Genomic DNA, 7,392 nt, shown 5'->3' on the forward strand with positions numbered 1-7,392 from the left:
GGCTTGTAACCAGGTGTAAAAAGGTATTAAAAGATGTTTAAAATGATGTTAAAAAGGCCAGGAACTCAGAAGGCTTGTCTAAACAGAAGAGTCTTCAGGCCTCGCCGGAAAGTTTCAAGAGAGGGAGCAGTTCTTAAGTCAAGGGGGAGGGAATTCCATAGCGTTGGTGCCACTACTGAGAAGGCCCTATTTCTTGCCGCCACCCCATGTACCTCGCTGGGCAGCGGCACTTGTGAAAAGGCCTTCTCTGATGACCTAAGAGGACAAGCCGGATTGTATGGGAGTAGGCGATCTCTAAGATACCCTGACCTAGAGCAGTATAGGGCTTTAAAGGTCAAAACCAGCACCTTGAATTGGGCCCGGAAACGAATGGGCAGCCAGTGCAGCCACTGGAGAAGCGGACTGACAGAGTCAAACCATCTACCTCCAGTAACTACACGGGCTGCCGCATTCTGCACTAGTTGCAGTTTCCAAACAGTGATATATATCACTGCTTTATTCTGTCCCTTCTCCAAGGAGCTCAGTTCAGGACAGTTACCTTGGTAGTCATCCAATTTTATCTTCATAAAGCCCCTGCAAAGCAGGTTAGACTGTGAAATCTTGACTGTGGCAACTGCCAAGTTCATCTAGGTTCCTTTGTAGTTAAGCACTGGTTTGAAGAATTAGTTACCTACATCCAAATCCAGTATTCGTTGACCATTGGATCACATTAGTTGTTATGTCACATTGTTTCTTCACAGAGAAGAAACAACCTGTTCTGATTTAATTCTAGATTTGTATTCTGTATATGTATAATGTGTATCTATATGCCTGATATCTCATCTTTTTGTCTATTACTACATCAACAATATCTGAACAAGCATCTCTTGCAAGTTGCTTGCATCACCTTGCTGAATGACCAGTTTTAGTGGGAGGGGAAATCAGTTCAAAATTTTTTTGAACTGTTCAATTTTTTTTTTCCCTTTCTCCCCCTGCTCTGACACAGTCAGAAATTAGCCTCTGTCGATCTTTTGGAATGAGAGAAAAAAAAGTCCCGGCTCATATAACTGTGTCAAAGAATGAACCATATACAGCCTTTTAATAATTGGATAGCAGAATAAATGGGCCCACTGATTGTGTTTTGAGAATTCTTTCACAGCTGTCATACAGTAGAAACATGTCGAATGGGGTGTGATTTGAATGTTAGCCAGTCGTCTGATGAATGAGTCAATTTACAAGTGTTAGAAACATAAATATCTCAGTGTGCTTGGCATCGATTGAGTTTAAATCAATTTTAGATAAACTACACATAAAAGGATGGTAAATCTAAAGATATCAGTATTAACAGAGCATATTGATCAAGGCTGTTACCAAAACACGCTGGCCTTGATCCAACTGTGTGACTACACACAGGAGCCAAAAATGCACGCTTGGAGCTTTGTCGGCTAAACAGCAACTGTGCAGAATAGCTATTTGGCAGGAAATGAGAACAGGCTAAACTCTGCCCCCCCACCCACATTCTCCTTCCTGAACAGTTGATCGCTGCTGTTGCTTATTATCTGATGGAGCTACATGTGTGAAGTCTCAGCTGCTGGATTGGGCTGGGGAATTGTACACACAGCAGCCATCTGAATATATGATGCTCCTAATTGATTTGGGGTGACAAATGGCCCAATCCTAATGGGTACTTACAGCAATGGATCCCTGATCCATTGTTGTAAGAGCTGCAGTGGTGTTGCAAAAGTCACACTTGTGCGCTTTGGGACTACAGGTGCAAATGGCTGGAGGCTCTGCACACACATACCAGCAGCCCCTAGATGCCACACCAGTGCAGGTAAAATGGCAGCAGGGGTGATTTGAAGGTGGGAGGGATGGATCATGGTAGTGCTATGCACAAGAGAAGGCAGAAGGTTACCTACGAAAAGTGTGCCATTACAATGTTAAGGATGGCAGTGAATCAGAAAGATTTATTTGCCACCATCATTGCCACAGAGGGGGCCTGATGATGCGTTCTGTTGGATTTGTTGTATGATTTCCTCCAGCAATACTCCAGTTGTTGTTTTCCTTTTTCACTGATCCCAGCTCTGAAATAATCAATGAAAGAATAGAATGAGTGACTAGAAGGAATAGAATGCTTAGGAGCAGTTGTGCCTCCATTTCCTGTATCCCAGAGATCAAGCAGGTCATCTATAGAAGTGCCACATTGGCAGGAAAATCTCCTGGAGCCATCAGGAAACCATCTGGATTCATTAGTCACCAAGGGTGGTTCAATCTAATCAGTCCTCCACCCCTGTGGATTTGGCTGCTTAAACATAGTCTAAACCTAAGCAGGTAGTGGACTGATCCCTTTGAGTGACAAAGGGCTCAACATCTCCACTCCCAGCTCACCTGCATCCTGTCCTAAACAGAAACCAGAAAATCAGATCAGGAGTTTGCCATATTGCATATATGGGACCAGATATAATCTGGGATAGGCTCAAAGTGTGCCAAGGTGGCTATGAAAACCTAAGCTGCTACAGACGAAGCATTCATTTAGATGGCACTTGGTTCTCTTTGATTACTTTCCTGGCTCAAGACTTTGGGGTGGGGTAGAGTATCAGTCAACCAATCTATCCATCAGTCAAGTCTGACATTTTTCTACTGCTATATGTTCTCCTGCAAACTAGCTAGTTTAGGTAGTTTACATTTCTCATCAGCAGTAACCACAATTTTGACAATACAAGAGACATAGATTTCATTTCTTTGTTGGACTATGAAGGTGAAGAAAGGATCAAGCTAACAATGTCTGCAGTGACTAATTCGAAATATTATAAGGGACTCACCCAATGCATTGTGACTGAAGGGAAATTAATGACTATCAACTCTACTTCTCCACAGGGATAAATCTGAGATGGAAGGAACTAAGAATTTTTCAAACATTCATTTTTGCATTGAACACTTATAGCCTATCACCTGTTTCCCCCCTTCCTCTAATTGTTTAGCACAGGGGTGCTCACACTTTTTTGGCTCAAGAGCTACTTTGAAACCCAGCAAGGCCCGGAGATCTACCAGAGTTTTTTTACAATGTTTGCACCATCATAACATATAAAATTTATGTGTACAATGTATGTTGGTGTACCTTGAGCTGAACTGAGTATAACAGGACTTACTCCTGAGTAGACATGCCTAGGATTAGGCTGTGAGGCTGCAATCCTAGCCACACTTACCTGGGAGTAAGCCCCATTGAGTACAATGGGCCTCACTCCAGGCGTTTCCTCCCAGAGGCACCTGAAGGGAGGGTCGACACGCCGTGATCTACTCATTTTGCCTCGCAATCTACCGGTAGATTGTGATCCACCTATTGAGCACCCCTGGTTTAGCACAATAGCCCCCTGTACTGCATTCATGTAGCTCTCAACTATTTTATTGTTAATTCTGGATGGTGTTTTATAGATTCAATACATTTGGGGATTAGAGATAATTTAGGAAAATCTTAATAATAAGATTAATAATAATAATAATAATAATAGGGGGATTAGAGATAATTTAGGAAAATCTTTGACATGCAGCCAATCATTTATCATTTATGTTTACTATCCTAATTTAAACAGCAATTTTTGTGCTTGGAAGTAGATTTGTATCTTTATAAGTTTTTCTATAGAAATGGGGATTGTGCTGTACTGTGAAACAAATTTTGAGGTACAACTTAACCTCGAGAGTATTTCTCAGTATGAGAAATAAAAGTGTACTACAAAAATGTTATTCTATACTGACTTATACAAATTTGGCAGACCCACACTCATAAATGAGATCATGTTTGTGCCTTTGCAACCATTTTTATTTAAATGACAATTTGAAATAACACTGTGTTTTTTTATTCAGCTGTCTTGCATAAAACATATGCAGCCTTGTCTACTGAGGGGCAGACACCAATGATCAACCTTTGCTCATCACCTGGTACAAAAGCCCACTTCTCCCCCCCCCTTTGCAAAAGAAAAGCCTTCATTAATGATTACTGAGGCAAACCTTAACAGCTTCCCCACATCTTCTCCTTCACTGGTCTTATTTAATACTGAATGGGGAGAGATCAGATGAGATATTTAGAGTGGAAGGTTCTTCCATTTCTTTTTGTTCCTGAAAGTGAAATTTGCTGAAATGGTTGCCTGCTTGAGAAGGGCATTGGGGTATTTGTCAGCGATGGGAAAATCCAATGGGGCCTGACTTGAGTCGAGTCTAGAGTCAACACCCCCTGCGACTCTACCCGAGAGAGTCATAATGGGGCACTTTCTGAGTCACTGAATCACCCCTTCTCAACTCCAAAGGACTCAAGTCGAGGCCCCCCCCCTTTAAAAAGCCCACTATGGAAAAAACAGCTGCTGCTGGGCTCTCTCCCTCTCTCTGTGTGAGTTCACTTTAAAAACTCCCTTGCTGCCCTGACCCATCTGTAGAGAGGGTGGGCAGGATGGGAGAAACTGCTAGAGAGTGGGGACAGAAGCAAAAAGAGGGAGGAGGGTCATGCACAGCAGCTGTTAGGCTTACCTGGATGACCGGATCCTTTGCAGCTTTACTCAGAAGTAGTCCCATGTGTAGCCAGTCATTCAATGAGACTTCCTCCACCCAAGTAACAGCCATGCAGAGTTAAAGTGTGAATATTACAAATCACCTCCCCCCCAACTTCCCTGCCTCCTTTCTCTCCCTCCCTGGGGTTCTGCTGCCAATCCTTAAGTCAAGAACCCACTTGGGTTCCTCCTCCTTGGTGATCATCCCTTCCTTCCTATCACAAATGGGCAAAAAACCCACTTCTGCCTCCCCCCTTCTACTAATTTCAAGAGGAAAACATTAACTCTTTCCCTGCCTCCCAGTTGGAACTTCCCTACTGCTCACCTGGTTGGAATGATGGCCCCATGAGGTTTTTCATGGTGAAAAACAGCAGGCAAGCATACCCAGACCCAGGCAGACCTGAGTCTGCACATGTGGGATGAGTGCCAAGTCAGGTGGCCCCTGACTCAAGTGTTTGAAAAACACTTCTTCCATATGCTTGACTCACGAGTCACCCAGTCACCGAAAAATGCATATTTTTACAACTCAACTCTGAGTCACTGACTCGAGTTCCCATCCCTGGTATTTGTGTCCCGGTCATTGAGGTCCCTGGACATTCATGTCTGGTATTTTTGCATCACACTATAAATGGGCTAAATGTCTCTCTATATACATATATATATATATGTATATACATATGTCTACACACACACACACACACACACACAAACACACATGTATATTTTGTATACATATGTATACATACATGGTATGTATGTGTGTGTATATTTGTATTGGCAACCTTCAGTCTCGAAAGACTATGGTATCGTGCTCTGAAAGGTGGTTCTGGCACAGCGTCTAGTGTGGCTGAAAAGGCCGATCCGGGAGCGACAATCCCTTCCACACCGGGAGCAAGTGCAGTCTGTCCCTGGTCTGTCTCCCTGGCTATGGGCCTTCCTTCTTTGCCTCTTTGCCTCAGACTGTTGGCAAAGTGTCTCTTCAAACTGGGAAAGGCCATGCTGCACAGCCTGCCTCTAAGCGGGCCGCTCAGAGGCCAGGGTTTCCCACTTGTTGAGGTCCATCCCTAAGGCCTTCAGATCCCTCTTGCAGATGTCCTTGTATCGCAGCTGTGGTCTACCTGTAGGGCGCTTTCCTTGCACGAGTTCTCCATAGAGGAGATCCTTTGGGATCTGGCCATCATCCATTCTCACAACATGACCGAGCCAACGCAGGCGCCTGTTTCAGCAGTGCATACATGCTAGGGATTCCAGCTCGTTCCAGGACTGTGTTGTTAGGAACTTTGTCCTGCCAGGTGATGCCAAGAATGCGCCGGAGGCAGCGCATGTGAAAAGCGTTCAGTTTCCTCTCCCGTGTGTGTGTGTATATATATATATGTGTGTGTGTGTGTGTATATATATATGTATGTATGTATACATATGTATACAAAATATACATGTGCGTGTGTGTGTGTAGACATGTATATGTGTATATATATGTATGTCTATATAAATGTCCCAGTATTGGACATTTGTGTCCTGAACATTTTGTCCATATGGACATTTACATATGGACATTTATATATATTTACATTTATTTATGGACATTTATATATGGACAAAATGTTCAGGACACAAATGTTCAATACGGGGACGCATTTGACTGGGACAGTTGTCCAGGATGCAAGGGTCCCATCAGTGGGCTTTTTGCTTGTCTATTTTTTTCTTTCTCTTAAAACTGGGTTATTTAATATCTCTGGCAGGTACAGTTTGCCATTAGCTTTGTTAGACATTTAGTTCTTACTCCAGGCTTGCTGCCAGATTCCAGCTTGTTGAAAACATCAATTTGACCCATGATCAAAGATTCTGAAAATATTTTCTGAGAGCAATAATTAGGTAGGTGCAAAATTTGCATCCAGGTAAGAGCTTTGAAGCTGGAGATCAACTATCTGTTGTTGTCAGTTACTAATATAAAAGCTGTAAAAGATAATTAACACCTTTCAGGGTCACTTTAGATTGCAAGAAAGCAAAAGTTGAATGGTAGGATATGTTTCTACCCCCAGTGTATTTTTATTTACAGAAATTAAATAATAGTAAATTTTGTCTGACTATACTTTAAATATGTTGTGTGACAATGCACTGGTGACAATGTCTTAAAAGGACAGCATTTTAGAACTGCCAATTTGCAAAAGATATGCTTCTGGGGTGGCAAACAAGCTTCTCTAGAACAAAAAAGATGTGAGCTAATCTAAAAATTAACTTATATGGTATTCTCAGTAGTGTAGCTAGGTCATTTGACAGGCGGGGCACATAAGCTTTTGACACCTCCCCATACAACACAATTGGCCACAGAGGCCAAAGTTCCCTGGGAGCCAAGGTTTGCCTGCCTGGTTGACCTGGGCTCTGGAGTTAAGAGTGCTCATGGTTGTCCCCCCAAACGCAAATACTGCATCCATCCCTGACTCAATGACATACTGCCCCTGCATCTGGAGGTTCAATGTAGCCATCATGGTTAATAACCACTGACAGACTATAGTCCACTATGAACAGGGTGACCAGACGTCCTCTTTGTCCAGGATGCCCCCTTTTTTAGCCTCGTGTCCTGGAAAAGGAGTATCCTCCGTTTCCCTGTGCGCAGGCCCCTAAAGGCCGCACATAGTCTTATTGTAATTAACAAATTATATGTGATATAGTTTTAAATTTAATTAGTTGTGAGGCCTCCCTGTGGGGGGGAGGGGAGGGCCTGCCCAGCCTTTCCGAGGGGGACCCCCTTGTGGAGGCTTCAGAACAGTTCACCAGAAGAAAGGAGGGGTTTGTGTCACCCGGTTCCCCCTCTCTGGGTTGGCAGCATTTGCTGGTCAGCAGCAAGGGCTGCTAGCAGCAGATACTCCTGCCTGCT

This window comes from Tiliqua scincoides, chromosome 4, assembly GCF_035046505.1.
Source record: "Tiliqua scincoides isolate rTilSci1 chromosome 4, rTilSci1.hap2, whole genome shotgun sequence".
Classification (NCBI taxonomy): Eukaryota; Metazoa; Chordata; class Lepidosauria; order Squamata; family Scincidae; genus Tiliqua; species Tiliqua scincoides.